Below are 21,226 nucleotides of genomic sequence, written 5' to 3' on the forward strand. Positions count from 1 at the left end.
CCTTGAGTAGGACAAGGAAAGTTATGTACTCACACGTATTTCACTCCCCAGTTCCAAAGCCAACCTGAGTCTTCTAAGAGTCTCTCCTCTAGCCCATTCTCCATGAGCCTGCAGGCTCCAACTGCAGATCCCATCTCCTTCAACATCTCTCCTCATCTTCTTAGTCAAAGAAATTTTGAAGCATAACACCAATCACTTAATACAGTCTTCAAGGGTACAAAAGTCTACTACACTCTCCCTAGTAAACCTTATGGTCACTTCTATTTAAAAGATTGGAAAATAGTAAGTGACAAATAATCTTTTATCGTATTCTGTTTTCCTATTTTACTTGTATAAAATGTAGTGTGCCTGGAATATAGGAGGATGCCCAATACATGTAGTTCTCCCATTTTCCCTCATTACTTTTTTCTGACATATCTGTGTAGTCAAGTCTCTGTTGATACACCCAAGGGAAGAAATGCTTTCAAAGAAACCAAGAGGGTCAAGGATGAAGCTGGAACTGAGAGTGTTTTACTTTAGGAGAGGTCTCTTATGAGTTGGGGCCTTGTGTGTGTGTGTGTGTGTGTGTGTGTGTGTGTGTGTGTTGGAACATGACTTCAACACTCAGCCAGGCGTTGACAACTCTGCCTTAGCCTTCACTTCCTGCTTGTTCAGAGCCTCAAGGTCAGCTGGAGGTGGGAACTTGGGACCTTCTCAGGTCCTATTCCTGAGCATATGCACAGCCCTGAGTATGGACATGACCTTCCAGACTCCCAGGAATATGTAGGAGCTTTTCAAGTGCCCTTATGGACATTTACTTTCCCTGCTATTCCTTTTAAGTTTTCTGGTTAGCTTATAGTTTGTTCCAACGTTATCTCAGCTCAGGCAGGTATGATGTCAAACAATTGCCCCGATTGTCTCCATCAATGCCCCCAGGGAAAAGGCTGCTTGCCCAGGACCATCTCTGAGTCTAATAAAATTAAAATAAGCCTTACAGTTGGGTTTTCAGGAAACTGCCAGATAGGTAATAATGACAAGCTGACAAAGCAGCTTTAAAGAACTCTAAGCCTCTCTGACCCCCACCCCCATGGCTGTAGGATGCTGGTTTTTACTATCATTGCGGGAGGCCGATTTTCCCTATAGGCTACTAGTTTTCACTGTCACTGGAGGATTCTGGTTTTCAAGGGAGCTGTGGAATTAGGGAGAGGGAATGTGAACAAGGCAGGTCAAAATACCATAAAGCTCGCCACTCTTTCCAAAATTCATCTGTTTTTCTTTAATAAACATCCCCTGCATTTTTGTAAGCCTTCATTTAATTACTAGAGTGCTAACAAAAAGTTGATTTTAACAAGTTTGCCGGTGTTCTTGTTGCTTTTATGAAGGAGAGGATTTTTGAGGTCTTTTCTCTGCCTTTCTCAATGACGTCACTTGATCTCATATCTAATCTTGTATTTTTAATTTGTTTTTCAATTTTCTTATAAAAAAGTCAGAAAATTTTACAAGCTTCAGACCTCACAAGACTTTATCTGTCCCTGGTGCCAAGCAATTATTTTAAGTCCTTTACAGATATTAACTCATTTAATCTTCACCACAATCCCGTGAGGTAGGTCCTGTATTATCACAATTTTACCTAGAAGTGTACTTAAGCTCAGAGCTGCTAAGTTAACAGCCCAAGGTCATACAGCTTTTTTAGTCACTAACAGCACAAAATCATCCAGCAGCTATATTAGATGCAGGCACACAGGCTCCAGAGTCCAGGCGTGCAACCACTGCCCTAACACATCTTAAAAGCGGTAGCAGGTGCTACCTGCCACTAACAATCCCCAGGTTTCACCCCAAACACGTGCTAAACCATCTCATTTCTGCAGTTCGTTTTTGCATATTTCTTAGAGTTAACTTTAGTCCCTCTGCCGATTCCTTGTTAGCCCAGATTTTTTTTTTGCTTTGAAATTAGATACCAGTGTTCCTCCATGGAGTTTCTTCTTTTCTAAATATCCATTAGAAATGCTCAGTTCCATAAATTATTCTTCAGCAATCTTATGGGACAATATATACTTACCAAGTTTTTGGCTCAATTACTGTTTTTATTGAAACACTACTCAGACAAAAATACAAGTATAAATATAAAATTGTACAATAATATCTAGTCAATTAACTAATAGGCATTTACTATATACCTCTATAAAGTACAACTGAGTTGGGAAAAATCCCTTAAAAATGTAGGTAAGAGATTGGATTTTCCTGAAGATCTACTAAGACTACTATAACCATAGATAAAGAGTGATTAAGTACTAAGTTATTTGGTTTAGGCCAAAAACACAATAGGGGTTCAGAGAAAGGGAAAGTTAGAGGAGGGTGTACATGTATGGAGCAGGTTAAGAGTTTTGAATGAGCCACATAAAACATGACGGACATTTTTAGGCAGAGGGATGGGTCAAGGGTGCTTCAAAATCTGTGAACATAACGCAAGGGTATAAATAATAATAATACATATATCTTTCCTGTCTTTCTTCCAGAAATTGTTTATGATAGACTAATGGGCCAGTGGGAAGCCTATCAATTAGAACAAAGATTTCATGTTGAGAAACTGAAGCATAATTTGAGTGTTGAAGAGGAGACAATGATGAATAGGTGATAGAGATCACTGATGAACAGAGGGGTATCTTCCATGACCAGCAAATGACATTCTACAGTTTCTCAGTCTCCGAGCCATTATTTTTTCTAATTGCTCTCTCTTCTAATTTTTATTCATTGTCCTTAATAGTCACGATCTGCAAGCTAGATTTTTTTATTTACATAGGAATGCTAAACTGCACCTGGTCATTAAGCTCATCTTAAAGCCTCCTGAGAGAAGACTGAAGAAACCAAGAATCATGATTTAGTTACAATGCATTTGATATATGCTGCCAACTTCCTAATTTATAGTTCCTCTCGCTTACACAAAGGACACCTCATGAATTTTTACTTCTTATCTTACTTTATTCTGATATATAGTACTACAAAATCAGTTCCTTGTTTAAAGAAAGTAGGGAAAGAATGTGTATGTGAGGTTCATTTTCATAGTATTCTATTCAGTAGCCTGGCCCAGTCAATCTAATGTGATTAGATTTCACAGCAGGAAGGACGAGAAGAACCGGAGTTCAGGTCTATGACATTCCTGCCCCTATTTGGTGTCAGCAAGACCATCAATGAATTAGAACTAGATGATACCTAACAATTTACAATTAGAATAAAACATAACTCCTGTTTTCCTATTAGTAAAAACTTGTGAAATAAATGAGGGAATCCTTAGAAAAGAATAGATGTCTGAAAAATTAAATTAGCCAAGAGAAAAATAAATGGATATATATTATGAATTCCACCAGGAGAAAAAAATAAGATTACTGATTTCAGTGTCCAGTTTCAATGTTCAGTGTCTCATTTTTAAGTTCGTACTAATTTCATTTTACTGGAACTTTTCCCTCAGTGTAGAAGTACTGAAAAACTCAGAAAAACACAAATAAAAAAAGGCATTCATAATTAACTGCACTTAACATATAATTGGTGTTCATATTTTGATAGATTATCTATAAGGCTATTTTTTTTCTATGCATTTAAAGTAAGCTTTTTAAAAATTGCATGCTGTATATATCATTTTGCATACATTGCATGTTATTAAATCTTCTTCCTCAATAATTTAATGGCTGTCTATCATAACATTGTATGAAGTATTCTATTTTACTTAACCATTTAGATTGTTTCCAGTTTTTTTCCTATTGCAAATAATATTGTGATGAGCATTCTTGCACATACACTTTCCATACATACAGAATTTCATTTTAAAGAGTGATGCTAACCAAGAACTAGATCATGAAAAATGTAACTCCCTCATTCTCACTATGTTCAGATAAATGAATAAGATTAAAATTATGCGTATCATCTCCACCTCTCCCGTCAGGTATTTGATGGGTAACTGATAATTAGCAACTGCTCCTACAGTGATCTCATTTACACTAATTAACAAAATCAAATAAGGTTGAAATTTATTGTCCTGTTCAGTGAATCATGAGTCTGGCAGCTGCTACTACCAAGGCAGGCGTTTGTGCCTGGCTGTTAACAGATTGTCTGAAAAAGTATTTTGCTGATTATCTTCTAATGAACTTATTCTTTGGAGACAATATTATAAGATATACATCACCAAATTTCTCTACTGAAAAAAGTTTACGCTGATTTTACATTGAGATTTCCCATACAAAAAGGGAAACTCCTTCAATTAGTAAATTTACTTTAAGGGAGAATGAAGATGCTCTGCAGAACAGCCGCTTTGAGATCCACTACGGAGGGCGAAACTGTATCTTCCGCAGGATTTTCCTCTGGTGATGTTGGTCAGAGAAAGACAGCACTGCTGAGTGGAGACTGAATCCATTTGGCAAGCACTGTACTCTTTAATCTTCCATCTCATCATTAATCTAGAGTATCCATTTGGGACATTCCAGATCTTATCTTTTTATCTATGTTTACAACAAAAGGACCAAGATCCAAGTGTGTTCCTTATCAGTGCAATAACAACAAGGACAGAAAGTGACAGGTCTCTGTTGTGATTAGACAAGTTGTTAGAATTAGTACTCATTCTTGAAAAACAAACACAAAACACAGTTTGAATTTAGCTTGGCTCTAATGCCAAACATGAATGCCAGGTAAATTTAATCACAAAAATGTGTGAAGAAGATAGTCAAGGCTTCTTAATCCAGGCTGTTTCAATTAGACAACATCCCTTAATTCCAACAAAATTTCTGTGTGGTTAAAGTGGCATTGTACATTTGAGTCTTTCTCAATAAACAAAAACCTTTTTATTTTAAAATACTTTATTTCTACATACTGAATAATCAAATATGATATAGTTTTTCAATACCAAAATCAATGCAAAAATCATGTTTAAGTTTTTCTACTGGAAGGATGGTTCTGCACAGCCACAGAAGCAAGGCAATAACATTTCCTACATCTTTGAGTGGCGACACGGCATGGATATTGAAAAACATTAAGGGCAGTGGCGATTATAGTTGTGAGCGTGAACAGGTATTTCACTGCCGGTCTTTCCTTGTTGTCAATAGATAGTACATAAACATAGTACAAAATTTAGAAGGCACAAATGAGTGTAAAGAAAGGAAACTTCTATTTCTTACCCCCATCTACTTAGCCCCTCAGTTTCCTTCTCCAGAGGAGGAATTTTGACAGTTCTTGTGTAGTCCTGAAGTGACGTGATAGCATGTATAAGCATACTAGTACATACCTCCCTTTAAAAACAAGAAAACAGGTGGTAGAGGACTCTACACAGCGTGCTGCAGCTTCCTTTTCTTTCCCACTGAATATATCGCAAAGATATTTCCATATTAGTATCCATTAAAATGTCTTATTCTTTCTAATAGTTTCATGTTATCATAGGCTGATGTAATATCATTTATTTAACCAAACTTCTGCTAACATTTACTTCTTCGCCTTCATTATAGTGTAATTTTATAGTAACTATTCTTGTAAATACATCCTTTGGTATACGTGTAACAGCATCTGTAATATAAGTCCCTGGAAATTAAATAACTTGGCCAGAGTATAAATGCATTTTACATTTTGATAGGTATTGCTATTTGCCCCACAGAGAATCAATATATACATAATACAAATATTTGCATCAAAAAAGCATGAGAATATCTATTTTTTGACATTCGCATCAACAGAAAATATTATCAAAGTTTTGGTTTGCAAATTTTGTAAATATAACTTTAAAAAGAAAATACAAAAAAGAAATATAGCAAAATAGCAAAAAACAGCAAAAAGAAAAATACAACTGTAGTTTGTCTTTGCTATGGATGAGGAATATATCTTTTTATAAGTTTAATAGCTATTTGTTTTCTTTGACCTATCCTTTTATGTTTTTGAACATTTTTATGTATAATTGTACTTGTTATTTATTATCTAGTTGATATTCTTTCTTAGAGGAGCCCTTCATACAATAAAGAAAAAAGTCATTTTTATACTATTTCCTTATGAATATTTTTCCTACCATGTCACTTCCTTTGAGTTATTTATGGTGTTTACTGCAGAGTATTTTTATAAATTTTATAAGTAAAATTTAGCAATCTTTTCTTCTCTGGCTTCTGTTTTTGTTTTCAATGCTTAAAACAGCCTTCCTCTAAATTTGAATTATTTGTATGGCTTCTATTATTTGTACAGCTTTATTTTCTTACTTTTAAATATTTGGTTTACCTGAAATATATTTGGTTTAAGCAACGAGAGAGGGGTCCAAATTGACTGTGTATTTTCTAGATGACTACACAGTTGTCACCAAACTATTTATTAAATAATCCATGTTTTCCCCCATTGACATGAAATACACCTTTATTATATACTGAAGTTCACATATAATTGGGTTTATTTCTGGACTTTCTGGGTCCTTGATCTGTCTGCTTAGTCATGTACCAGGACCACATCATTTCATTGCTAAAGCTTTATACTATCTTGTACTGTTGTCATTAGTGATGCTCAATTTTTATACTCTGTGTATAACATTCCCTTTCATTTCTCTTCCTTTCGTACTATTGCTTTATGTTCCTTCATAATATTTTCCAAGTACTGTTTTGAATCCTATTTTCTAGATTGAAAAAAAATCTAACATTATTTTTAAGTCTTTTTTTTTCTGGCATTATACTATTTATTATGGTTGGGAAGGAATATGGTTATAGCAGGATGTATCTCTGCCATCCAGGAGCTTACAATCTAATGAAATAAACAGACACCAACTTAGACATCATCTAGAGGACACAATAACAATTTGTATAAACAATTGACAGCATATCTAGAGAAACATGTTGTAGTAAAGTAACATGCAGTCAGGCAATAAAGTATGCTGCTCATCTGGATTTACTTACTGGGACAACATAATCTAGACTTTGATAGTCATGTAAGGACCAAACCAGAGGAAATGTGCACATATAACAATAGTAAATTGATTTCTTTAAGTTGAAGCTTCATGAAGAGAATAAAAGCACAACCTAGAATATGATCTGCGTACACACTTCACTATGTAGAAACAATACAAAATATAGAGAGAACAATTCTAAGAGTATTATATGATAGGATTCTGAAAATTAACTTCCAGTTCTTCCTCTTTAAAGACCGGACGCAACTCTTAGTATTTAGCTAAGGAAATAATTGCTGTTTTAGTCTAGTATGCATTTCTTTTCCTTTAACTTCAGCTCATAATTTGTGTCTCATTGGATGTAAATGTTCAGGAGGCAGAGTTCTTTATAACTCTCAAGCCCATTACCATGTTACCAAGGGTGAACATACAAATAGCATTTTTCAGTAACAGGTGCTATGGACTGAATGTTTCTGTCCTCCCCAAATTCTTATGTTGAAGGCCTAATCTCCAATGTTATGGTATTTGGAGGTGGGGCTTTTGGGAGGTAATTAGGTTTAGATGAGGCCATGAGCGTGGGGCCCTCATGATGGGATTGCTGCCTTTATAAGTGGAGACACCAAGAGATCTCTCCCTCTCTCTGTGCCACGTGAGGACACAGCAAGAACGCAGCCAACTGCAAATCAGAAAAAGAGTCCTCACCAGAATCTGACCATGCTGGCACCCTGATCTCAGATTTCCAGCCTCCAGACCTATGAGCAAGATATTTATGTTGTTTAAGCCTCCCAGTTCATGATATTTTATTATAGCAGCTGAGCTGACTAAGACAAGAGGTTTTGATGGGATTAACACTGTGGTAGGATTCAGAAAGGACCAAGGTTAGTGACATATATTTAATTTTCAGTTCAGAAAATTTACAAAAACAACAAAAAAAGAGATAAAATTTAACTAAAATTTTAAGGGACAGTTTTATTAGAGAAACTCAGACAATTGACATTTTGCATGCAAAAAACTGGAATCTAAGAATGGAACAGAGCATAAACTGACTGAAATATTGAGTGTGTTTACACACTGGGGAATGCAGAGATGGAGAAGCAGGTGGCTGAGCTAAAATCCTGGGTCCACACATTACCAGCCGTCTGATATTGAGCAAGTTATTTAACTCGTCTGTGCCTCTGTTTCCCCTTCCTCCTGCTTTGTTGTAAGGATTAAGTGAAACAGTAATATATGTAAAGCATTTAGGACAGTACTTAACATACAATAAATGCTCAATGAACAGTAGCTCTTTATAAGGATTGTTATGTCATGTTAAAGATTTTGGACTAAATTTTATAGACAATACAGATATTTGTATTTTAAAAAGAAAAATCTGATAGCAATTGAAAAATGATTTGGAAAGAAAAAAGACCATTTAGGAATTCTGTAGTTTATTATCTTAGGTAATAAATCTTAGGTTACTCCTCAAAATAGGGAACATAATTATACCCATCTCTCAGAATTATTGTGAGAATGAAATGAGATAGTATGCATTGAAGTTCTTAATAAACTGAGATATTTTAGACAAAAGTTAGTAGTTATTATGGTAAATTTAAGGAAAGAACAATAACATGGTTGATTTATTTAAATGGTCATTCCCCAATAGGTGAAAGTAGAAAGGAGGAGATGTAGGAAAAATAATATGAGGGGATTTCTAAAGGTGAGAGGCAAAATGAAGCTGCCTTCTCTTTGTACTCCTATTTCCCTAGTGTTTGGGGTCATATTTTCCTTACTCTGTAGTTAGACATTATAAATTGGCAGTATTGTAATGGATTCAATGCATTTGAAATTGTTTCATGGGAGACATTTTTTTTTTAATTAGAGAACAAATAAATCCTTCTTTCCAATCTGTTCAGTGTTGGCGGTATCAAAAAAAAACCTAATAGTTCTGCAAATAAAGTAATTACCAAGCAAGAAGAAAGAGCCACATAAGTCAATAGTGTCTAAAATCACATGTGTTCTTGATTCCAAACAATTAACTGCTATTTGTGAGTGCCAGATGCTAAAACTTTGACAGAACAGAGAGAAAATGTAGGAATCCAGATTACACTTCTGCTTCCCTGCCTAACTTCCTCTAGAAAGGCTAAAATACAAAGAGCTAATATACGATTGACATTTTTGAATGCTGCAGTACTCCTGAAAGCAAGATATTGTATATAAACAGAGGTGGTATCTCATCATTATTGCTCCAAATATAGTAAAATATCCTCACATTATAAATTGATCTCCTACAGTACAGTCGTGGACCTCCAAGAACAATTCACATTTACCGCTTTGTAAATGTTTAAAAAGGAAGAGAAATAGTTTATTTCTTAAGACTCTTTGGAAACTTACAGCCAATAATTTTTTCCAGGAAAGGGTGAATTTCCAATTCAATAGTCCTTTAATTCAGAAACATTAGAGAACAAATTTGTTAAAGGCAAGAATCAAAAAGTCTCTCCTGGAAATGCAAGATTGACACAACAACCAAAGAGGCATAGCTTTTAAATCTTATTTGCATCTTTCATAAAAATAGATAGAGCCACTAGAATAACCAACAACACAAATACAACAAACAACAATAAAACTAGGAAGAAAGTATCCCTGCTAACCCCTGAATATAAAGGGACAGGATTAAATCAATTACCATAGCAAGAGCTGTGTAGAAATAGCAGTTGTGCTAGACAAAAAAGAGAGAAGGCAAGGGGACTTCTGATGGTTCTCATAGGCGAGAAATACAGAAATTACCAAGCTCCAAAAAGGAGTCTCCACTTGGGGTGCAGGATCTGAAAACAAGGTTTGAAATTAGAAGGAGGATTAGAAAGCTTGAGTTTCTGTGGAGTACAGAAACTGGAGTACAAGGGGAGGAGTACAAGGGGACCGAGCTGAAGAAGCCTAGGCATTAAGGAGCTCTGAAATGAGTAAAGGACAGAGCCCTGTACTGAGGAAGATCTGTGAGAGAATACAATCCACATTGATTTGGCCTGGGATACTGGCGGTAAAGAAAATAGAAAGTTTAGATGGAGGGGAAAGAGGAGGCAGAGAACATCAAGTATTGGAGAGATGGCCACATGAAAAGATCGTATTTATAGTACTTTGTAGAAACAACAAAGATGGAACCCCAAAAATGTAAAGTTAACAAAGTTATCTTCACCCAACTCCATCCCCTAAATAGAAACTTTCTCCTAAAAGTATAGGAAAACAAATTTACTTAAATGCTAGCAACATAAAAGGTCTGCAGCCAAAACCCATACCAAGATATTGTAAGAAAAATTGAATAAAAAAAATCTGAATAACATTCTACAGAAAAGGAAGACATTAAAGAATATGGCCACAAAAGAGAGAAAAAAATGTAATCTAATATTTCAAAATATGCTATATTAAATTAAGAAAACAATGGAATCTATGGAAGAAAAGCAATGTACATCAAAATTACAAAAGATCAGTACTGGGATGTCTAAACAACAGAAAAACATGGAAAGCTCAGCTTGCTCAGAAAAGATTGTGAAATAAAAGAAAAACGGGTTTCAGAAATTAAGTCTAAACTTAAAGGAACATAAGAAAGAATAGAAATCACAGAAATTATTGTTAAAAAAACAGAGGATAGAAAAGAACATTTGGAATAAATACATAATGCAAAAATCAAGAGAGAGATAGAAAGGATTCTGTAAAAACTGAGAGAAATAGAAGATAAAGAATAACCAACATATGTAGAATAGGAGTCTCAAAGGGGGAAACTAAAGCAATACAGCAGTACTTAACGAATAGAATAACTTAGTAGGCAAGAACATAATACAAGAAAATATTTCAAGGAATAAATGCCTTGAAATCACATTTGGAAGGTCATACTGTGCACCTAGAAGAAGTAACTGAATTCTCAATACCAAGAAATAGTCTAGGAAAACATCTGGAACATTTTAAAAATAATTTCTTTTGGCGTCCAGGCAAAGTTCCCTAAAAGGAAAAGATAATCTAATAATCACACTTTTAGACATCAATGTTTTAGGCCAGAAGACAATGGAATAACATATTAAGATACTTAGGGAAAGAAAATGTGAGCCTATGATTTTATTTTCACTTACCTAAACTGTAAATATAACAGTCACAGGCAAGCTATTACAGAAATGTAAGAATTTAGGAATATTGTTTCCATAAACTCTATCTGATGAATTCACAGAGAACAAGTGTCAAACCATCAAGAATGACTGTAGAAACTCCGACAAAATAATGACCATTGAAACATTTTAAAATATGGAAATAAGAATGACAGAACAGTACGTAATGATAGATATATGACAACCATAAAAAAATGGGAGGAGAAGGGGAGGATATGTGGAAAGTATAATGCTCACCATATTGCCTTTTAGGTGTTAACTGAGAGTGAAAAATACTATATCAAAATACAAGCTGGGGAGGATAAAAAGATGTGTTATATATTTCAACATAGCTCTAATAGAGAACTAAACAGATTATACATTTAAAAAGAGAAAGGATTAAGGGTATTATGTCCAGTTTTATAAAGTTAATCCATTAGAACCAAAACACATTTTACCAATTACCAAAAAAAATTTTTTGAGAGGAAGTGAGAATGTGCAATAACAAAAGAAATCTCTCTATAAAGCTTATGTCACCTCAAATGAAAATATTGAAATGATCTGATGGTGCAGCAAGAGGCTCCTTTCTGATTCTGTTTAACCAATTCTTCTCCCTCCTTAAGGTATCAACTCAAATCCTACTTCCTTCCCTAGATCATCTCAATTAGGAAAGATCTCTTTCAAATACAAACATTTGTCACGTTTTCTACTACTCTGATCAGTTTAATACACTACCTACTACTGTCATCATATCTGCCCTTCTACATTACAACCTCCTTATGGGTAGGAATTCTACAGTATTTGAACCTGCACCAAGCATCATGCTTTTACACATAGAAGGTGTATAAATAATAAACTAGTGCTGAATTAATTTGTGAATGAAAGTAGGATTATATCATAACACCATAACAGTGCAAAGAAGCTAAGGTGATATAATAGATAAAGAACCTGTCGGAAACTGGCCATAGAATTTAGAAAATCAAAAGTTTCCACAGTAAGACTCTGGCTTGTCAAGAGAGCCTGGTCTAATTAGAGAGACGCTGAAAGTTAGTAAAGGAAAGCACAAGATAACCAGATTATAGTCAAGTTCTCACGAACAGATGAGACCTTAAAGGCCATGTGTTCCAACCTCCCATTGATTGTTGGCACGCTCTGCAGAACCCAGTGGAAATGGCCACCTTGGCTAGGCTTCCAGTACAACAGAGAACTCGGCCCCCAAGGTAGCTCATTCCACAGTTAGTCTGCTATTCCTTTCTCCTGTTGAGGAGAAATCTGCCTCTTCCCAATTTCAGTATTCCTATTCTCCCCCTGAAGACATTAGCAGAGAAAATATTCCCTCTTCCCATGTCAGTTCTTCTGGATTTGAAAAAAGTTGTCTTACACTCTGAAAATTTTCCTGGTCAGACTCTAAAGCTTCCCTGGTAATACTTCTCTCGCTGCTCCCTATTTCTAAATTTCACTCCCAAAATGAGGTACCCAGGAATGGATGTTGTTGATGGACATGAAGCAGATTCATCCATGCAAATACATTTCACCAAAAACTGACCAAGCCAAATCCCACAGCTTGGACTTATGCCTCGACAAGGGTAGCCAACCCAGATTTACCCCAGTATGTCACCAACACATACTTTATCCAGGTTGGTGCTGAGTTAAAGATAACATGGTTATATAGATCTAGAGGTTAGACTCTGTGCCCTAAGAGGAAAATATCACATTAGGTAAGCTCAAGAGCTATATCGAAACTTAAAGACATTTGTAGTGTCAAAGTACTTAATTATGTTAATGGGACATGATTTACACTTCTTCCTTCAAAAAAAAAGCATACTGTATTATACTCAGTTTCTTGGTTTCTTTAAGTTTTTAAAAATCATTTATTGTCTTCATTTTATCATACACAGTCCAAATTATACAAGGACTCATTGGCCAAAGAAAATCAGTTTATAAACATAAGTAATAGAAATTTATTTCTATGAATTATTTCTGTTTCTTCATAATCATTAAAGTGGTATTATGGATTCTTGCTACTGCTCTCTCTTGCTATATATAGTGTTGCAAAATTGGAAGAAATTTACTCTAATTTAGCAAACATATCTCAAAGCAAAATCTATAGTTTTCTTGATCATAATGAGCTAATTTATATACAGTCATATCCCAGCTATCTAAAATTGGCTTAGGTCCCTGATGCCTATCTTTCTCATTATAAACGTTCCAACTTATCAAAAATAATTCAGTATTGCTCAGGTCTTTGAGGCTTGGCTGTACTGGTGAACAGGGAAGCTCACAGCAGAGGCCTTCCAAAATGGTAATTAATAATAAATAGCATTTACATAGGACTTTACATCTTCAAAGGACTTTGCAAACACTAATTAACCCACATACTAACCCTTTTAAAGGAAGTAAGCAGGATTTAGCGTTCGTTTTATGAATGAAAAACTGACTTGCAATAAAGCTGTGATTATGCACGGTCTAAAGGAGTTACTCACAAGTAATATAATGTCTCCTCTCATTACATTTCAGAAGATTCTAGAACAGGTTTTCTCAACCTCAGCACTATTCACATTTTGGTCTGAATAATGACTTGTTCTGGGGAGCTTTTCTGTTCATTGTAGGATGTTTAACAGCACCCTTGGCCTCTACCCTCTAGATGCCAGTCACACCATCCCAGTCTTGAAAACCAAAAAGTCTCCAGATGTTGCCAAAGCCCTGGGGGGCAAAAATCATCCCCTGTTGTGAACCACTGTGTAGAAGAAAGGGCAAAAAAAGATTGATAATGCCTGTTACAAGGTTTTCCCTTACAAACACAGTTCTTTTCTCCAATTCACATTCTGCGATTACTATCACAGAACCTCTGCACCTACTATTTTTCTTCTCACATTATGTACAAAAATAACTGACAAGAAAGAGTATTCTAAGCGTTGTTCTAATACACATCCATACATGCATGAGTACACACACACATTTAGTCCTCAAAACAACCTGGTAAACTAGGTACCACTATTATCCTGTTTTATACAAGAGGAAACTAGGGCACAGCAATGTTCCGTAACTTGCCCAAGTAGGGAAGTCTGGGTTCAGACTCAGGCACTTTGGTTCCAGGGTCCATGCTCTTAACTACTGAGCTATACCTGTAAGTATGTTTTTTCCAGCAGAAAGTTTTTCAGCAATGGACACTGTTAATTTCATATGTGCCAGCATAAAATCTCTAAAAACAACAGTGACACAGTGGATAGAGAAAGAAGAATGTCTCAAAAAAGAAGGGGTAAGGTTATATTCCAAATGTATTTATGAGTCATTCAACAAACACAAGACACAGTGAAGCATTAAAGAGTCACACAGCATTATTCATATCCTCAAAGAGCTAACCCAAAAGATAATATCAGATAGGTAGATTATGATATGGTAAAATATCATGGCATATAAGCTGTGCTTTAAAGATGAATCAGATTAGAAATTTGAGAATTGTCATAGCAGATGCCCTCAGAGAGGGTATTCCAGAAGAGGAAGCAGGATATTCATGGAAGTAGAAAGGGTGAAGTGCAGTAAGTCAGTCTGGCTGGAATTAGCTAGGCAGAGAGGGATAAGACTGCAAAATTAGTTTGAGGTCAGGTTATAAATGTATTACAATCACTTTGGACTTTTTTCCAGTAGGTCTTACAGAGCAAATGAAGGAGGAGGAGGAAGTATTTCTTTATTTGCTGAACACTGCTGAGCACTTTGACATACATTACCTTATTTAATCACTGAAGTGTTCAGAGAGAGGTGAGCATGACGCACTGTGTATTAGTTATCAATTGCTGCGTTCTCATCTGGAGGCTAAACTGGGAAAGTATCTGCTTCCCTGCTCTCTTGGTTGTTGGCAACATTCAGTTTCCTGCAGCAATAGGATCCGTGACAAGGAGCTCTGTTTCTTTCAGTCCAAGCTGGTGGTGTTTCTGCTGAAATAATTTTCTCAAGAACCTTGTGTGTCTCCTGAGGATTTCAGTGGGGTTCACTCTGCTGGACAAAAGCGACACAACAGGTCTTTGCAAGATAAGACCTTTTTTACTTTAGCCTCCTGCTGAGATGGCTCTGAGGCAATAGAAACTGGAACAATATTCATAACATATAAGTCCAATTTTTGTTTTTTTAATAATTAAATTCATTTTAATTGTCTTTAAATGAATTATGAATAATTGGAAGAAATTTTAAAATGGCACACCATATCACATTTGGGAACCTATTGTATATTAAAATATATGCTAAAAATTAGTTGTTGTAGCATGAAGAATGTATAAAAATATTTTCACTTCCTGATTTTTAATTTTTGCAAATTGTACTTCAAAAAAATCAAGTGGATTATTTCTTTTAAATGGTTGTAGTTTTTTTTCTCTAAGTGGTTAGAGAAAGAATGGAGTTGTTCTTTGTAAGCACTACTCTACAAAAAATACATTGGGGGGCCCGGCCCCATGGCTTGGCGGTTGAGTGCTCACGCTCCCCTGCTGGCAGCCCGGGTTGGGATCCCAGGGGCACACTGACGCACTGCTTCTCTAGCCATGCTGGGACCTCGTCCCACATACAGCAACTAGAAGGATGTGCATCTATGACATACAACTATCTACTGGGGCTTTGGGGGAAAATATAAATAAAATTAAAAAAAAATACATTGGGGTTGTGAATAATGCTCTATTACCAATAAATAAAGGGAAAATTGGAAATGGTTGTCAATATAGCTTATCTTTTGTTTAACATTGTTTGGGAATGGCTAGAACTTTGGAACTTGATGATATATAGAAATTTTGATCTGATGAATACAATATTAATCTGGTGATCATCTTGATATGTATGTGTAATATTACTTATAATGCTCTTTATTATTTTGTTTAATTTTAATGTGCCTTATTTTTCCTCCTCTAACTAAAGATATATTATGAGAAAAATGAAGTTATACGCAACTAAGAATTAAAAAAATTTGAAACTAAATAACGGCCCCAACCTCCATGCCAGCAAGCGGTGCTTGCTTAATTTTCACTCGGAGAATTTCAAATGACTCCATTTTCAAAGGAAAATTAATTATCTTAGTTATCTGTTCATATAAAAAGCCAAAGATATTAAAACAACTACTAACTTTAGATGGAAACATCTTTGTAAACTCTTGAGGTCTCCAAACTATCAGTTGAAAAATGATGCTCTACTCTAAAGCCCAACACATTACAGATTGCCTGTTGTCACTTAAGACCAAATTATATGACTCACAGCACCCTCTGCAGCTATTAACAACACCAAATTTCTGGGAGAAAGGAAGTAATTTACAGAATGAAATGGAGGGAAAAAATTAGCACAATTACTCCTACTTTCTTTTGGGACTGTAACCTCCCAAAACTCTTGCTCCAATAATTGTAAAAACCATTGTTAGAATCATAAGGAAAAGGATGTATCTTACTTACTTAAATTATGTAAAGCATGAAATTTAGGAAACGCATAGTGCTGAATGGTATTTTTGCCCTTAAATATTATGATTCATATTTTGTAAGAATTTGAAGGCCTGTATTATTCACTGGATTCAATTTACTTTTATTCCTTGAAAGGATATACCATAAATTCATAGTAGCTGCCAGATTCCTTAATTAGCAAGTAGAAAAATCTAAGAAACAGTAGTGCTGTTCATTAAGACTATCAGGAGCTTCAGGAATTTTACAATCATTAACTAAAAGTAAATAACAAAATTTCAACTAACTGAAATTCTCAAGAATTCATGAGTTTGGGTTCATTTATTTGTCTTATTCCATAACAAAAAGGATACTAACACTGATATAAAAACAACATCTACTATTATTTGAGCAACAACCCTGTTCCAGGGTTATGTTAAGGTTTGGCTTTTAATCACCATGCTATACTGACTTTGATAGAGGTTGCTGGAATTGCAGTGGCTGCTCCTGAATTTCTATACAGAAATTTCTCTGTAAGAGGGGCTTAGCGAAGGCAATCTGATAGGAATCATGTTTGCATTGTTGGAAGAATGGCAAGATGATTTCTCTTCATGTGCATTTGTTTAGCAAGTAGTTCGTTCATACTTATATTGATGTTAGAGATTAGTAAAAATGTCAAATCTATGAAAGATAATTTTATTTACATAAGATAGAGAAATCTCATATGTCCAAAGCAAAATGTTTTTGGAAATGAGAAGCCATTCCTTGGAAAAGCCACTGCTAGATCAAATGTCATAATTCTCCTCTGGATCTCCCCATCAGCTGCCCACCAATCCCATGTACCAACCAAATCATCACACTAGCTCAACTTCTCATCAAAAATGAGAGGCACACTAAAACATGAGGTCTAGTTAGCAGCAAATGGCTTTTGGATGTACCAGAATGTTAGAGTTGGAAAGGATCTCAGAGATCATCACATTTATGCTCTCCTGAACAGCCAAGGTGCAGGAGGTTATGTGGCCTTTTAAAGGGTCACATCTGGGACTAGAATGCAGATTTTTACTGCTGAATCAACACAATTTCCACTGTACCGTGCTGCTTCATTTTTTTCTCTCTTCAGTTTTCCCACTTCCGTTCAGTTTTTCTTCTCTTTGTTTTGTTTCTTTTACTTTCTCAACCAGTCGTCTCTTGCATGTGTCCTTTCTGTTTTCTGCCCCTCAAGTCTCCCATGTCCATGTTGTCCTCGTTGGATATTGGGGAGTTTAATCTGCTCTTCTACACAGCTCCCTTGAACTTCATTCACCCTACCAGCATGAGAGATTAGACTCAGGAACAGCAGATAGAAAGCTACAGTAGTATTTCAGGTTATTAGAATCTGAAGTAGGTAGTAGCAATGACAGTCATGATGGTGGAGATAAAGTAAAGATACACTCCTCATTAAATAAAAACAGCTAACACTTTTATAGGGCCTGCCATATGCCAGGCTCTATTCTAAATGCTTTAGGTATTTCAACTCATTTAGTCCTCCTAACAACAGTGTGGGGAGGGTATCTCCATTTTACAAAGGAAGGAATGGAGGATCTCGCCCACCTAGAGCAGAAAGTCCCACCCAGGCAGCCTTGCTCCCTTGTGTAGTTATCTTGGGGTGGATTTTCTGAGTCGCAAAGTAGGTATATAACTTTATTTTAAAATTACCAGTTTTTCAAAGTGGCACAATTTTATGCTCCCACTAACAATGTATGAAAGTTCTGGTTGCTCCCAATTCTGTGCTTTATTTGTTAGGTGTCAGTATTAAGGTTATGAAACCCTAAGAAATGATTTGGGTAAACTTCCATGTTTTTTCTGTGCTCCAAAATGTTTCAAGTATCAAAGTAATTATCTGTTTCTTTAAAAGCAATCCCCCCAGGACATGTCACTCAGGAATCATCAGGGTTTACCTGGTTAAGCTGGCTCCCTGGGTGGGTGTTCCCGTCTTCCTTCAATGTTCCAAGCACATTTCTTCAGAAAAGGATTATCTTTTCTTCTTGATGGAAGCTCTGTAAGTGTCTGTGCTCCCTTAATAGAATCTTCAACAAGCTCTTAACACTGATGGGATGTAGCAATAGAGAGGTCAAAGACCTTATAAGAAAATTATATATGTAATTTTAAGAGTAAAAAGCCCGGAAATGAAACTAGCAGTTTAGACAGTTCTTTAAAACTGCTTGTGTATGAAAAGAAAAATCAGTAAAAGAATACAGGGTTGTTTCAGTGCTGAGGGAAACAGTCTGTAAGAGAGAATGCGGAGACCAGAGAAAGAAGGAATCACTGATTATCCTCCTTCTGCTCTTACCCACTAAATTGTAAACTAGAGGAAGACAATTTTGCCCATTTTGTGTACTGCTGTTTGCCCAGGAACTAGAACAGTGCTTGCGGCTTAGAAGATGTATTTGTGAACAACTAAAAAAGGCAAGGGGGTGCTATGGATTGAATGTGTCCCCCCAGAATCCCTCTGTTGAAGCCCTCATCCTCAATGTGATGCATTGGAGGTGGGGTCTTTGGGAGGTGATTAGGTTTAGACGAGGCCGTGAGGGTGGAGCACCCATGACAGGAATAGTGCCCTTACAGGAAGATGGAGAGACTAGATCTCGGTCTCTCCCCACCACGTGAAGATACAGCAACAAGGCAGCCATCTGTAAACCAGGAACCCAACTTTGCTGGCACCTTAATCGTGGACTTCCAGCTTCCAGAACTGGGAGAAATAAATGTTTGTTGTGGGATGGTATGTTTGTCTGGGATGGAAGCCTCCCAGTTGATGTTATTTTCATTACGTCTGCTCAAACTAAGCCAGGGGGAATCAAGAAATTAGCCTTAGACAGGAGCCTAAAACATCATTTACAATCCTTCACTTTTCTTAAGCACCAGGTACAACCCATATTCTGTAGTGTGGCATTTAAGATCTTTCAAAAGCTATCCTAATTTATTTACCTAATCTCCCCCTCACACCTAAATCTGAATATCTTACAAATATCCTTCACACTTTTGTACTCCCTGTGCCTTTACTTAGAATCTTCCCTCTGCCAGGAAAACCCTCCAGACCACCGTGCTTGATGAAATTCTCCTTATCTTTTCAGAACCTATCATTTACTAACCCCTATGGTATTAATTAACCTCCACTGGGGAGTCCTGGGTAAGAGCAGCAGACAAAAGCTGGAGAGCCCTTCCTGTACGCTGGGTGCTATAACTCTGTCCTCAAACACTGTGGGTGAGATAGGTGCTATTTCCATTTGAAAGTCTAGAAACTAATGTTCAAAGAGCTTGTGATTTGCTCAAAACAACACAGATAATTGGTGGCTGAACTGGAATTGAGCCTCAGATGACTAGATTCTAAAGTTTGTATTCCTTTCACCACAGCATATGGCTTTCCAGGGCAACCCATCATGACTTTAACTCTGAAAACACTTTTCTTTTGTATTTCAATTATCTTTATCTTTCAGAACACTGTGAGTTCCTTGAGGGCAGAGACTGCCTTATTCATCTTTTCACCCAAAGGACCATCAAAGAGAGTAAGATCTTACTATATGTTGGTTGAAAGTGAACGGTAGCAGTTGTTTAGAGAATAGCCCTAGTGCTGAAAGAATTCCATATTAGATGCTTTAAAGCTACACTCAAACTATTTCCCCAAAAGTGAGAATTCCAAGGGTCCAAAGCAACCTTGTATGAGCCAATCCCAGGCAAAGCACGTGAGTATGGGGCAGCTAGACCAGCCATCTGACTTTCAGAGAAGGTATGAATGCGCTCTCTCAGGGCAGTTCTAAGTCATCTGGGATGCAGAAGAAGGTGGAGGAGTTCTTGAACAGTAATTATCTCCTGCTTTCTGGCAAGAACCCACGGCCTTGGAGACTAAGAGCAAAGTAGGTTTTTCAGTCAGCTTCAGAGGATTTATTCCATAACTATTTATTGAGTACTGATTACAACAGTGAACAAAACATACCAAGTGTCTTCATTCGTGGAGTTATTTCTAGTGGTAGGAAATAAAGAGGCGGAAATAACAGTGCCTTGGAAAAAATAAAGCCAGGTGAAGGGATAGTAAGTATTGGGGATGTAGATGGGGGAAAACATGCGAGCTGCATGAGGTTCAAAGTAAAAGCAAACAGATCAGAATGTGGTGAGCAAGGCAGGTAATTGGCAGGAAATGAAGACAGAGAGCTAACTGAAGCCAATAATGTGGGTCCACGTCCAACAGGACATGTTAAAGACTGTGGGAGTTAGGAGTGAAGGGATTCAGTGGTTTTGACCAGGGGAATAACATGATCTGGCTTGCATCTTTGAAAGTAAAAAACTTGTTCTGGAGAAGAGAGAGTAGTAGAGCAAGAGTACAAGGAGGAAGGCCAACAAGGAGGCCATTGAAGTCCAGTAATAGGGACGTAGACTGTTGTCATTGGTAAGTGGTGAGAGGTCATATTCTGAACGTATTTGGAAGTTCTAGCCCACAAGATTTGCTTTGTATTGGAGAGAACAGACGGAGTTCAGGACGACTCTGGTATTTACCTTGAGGAGCTGGGTGAATAGATGCACTATTTAGTGAGAAGGGGAACACTGGGAAAGAGCATTAAGTGCGTGTGAGAAATCAAGAGTTCTATATGGGATATTTGTAGATGAAATTGTGTGATCTAAGATTACTTCATAATAATCTAGAGGTCTGTAGATATGAAAAAAGATTAATCATTGATAATTGTTGAGACTAGGTGATGTATCCATGCAGGTTCATTACACTATTCACTGTTTTGCATTTTAAATTTCTTCTACGATAAAAATTTTTTTTTGGGGGGTGAGGAAGATTGGCCCTGGGCTAACATCTGTTG

The sequence above is a fragment of the Diceros bicornis genome, chromosome 9 (assembly GCF_020826845.1).
Source record: "Diceros bicornis minor isolate mBicDic1 chromosome 9, mDicBic1.mat.cur, whole genome shotgun sequence".
NCBI classification, from domain to species: domain Eukaryota; kingdom Metazoa; phylum Chordata; class Mammalia; order Perissodactyla; family Rhinocerotidae; genus Diceros; species Diceros bicornis.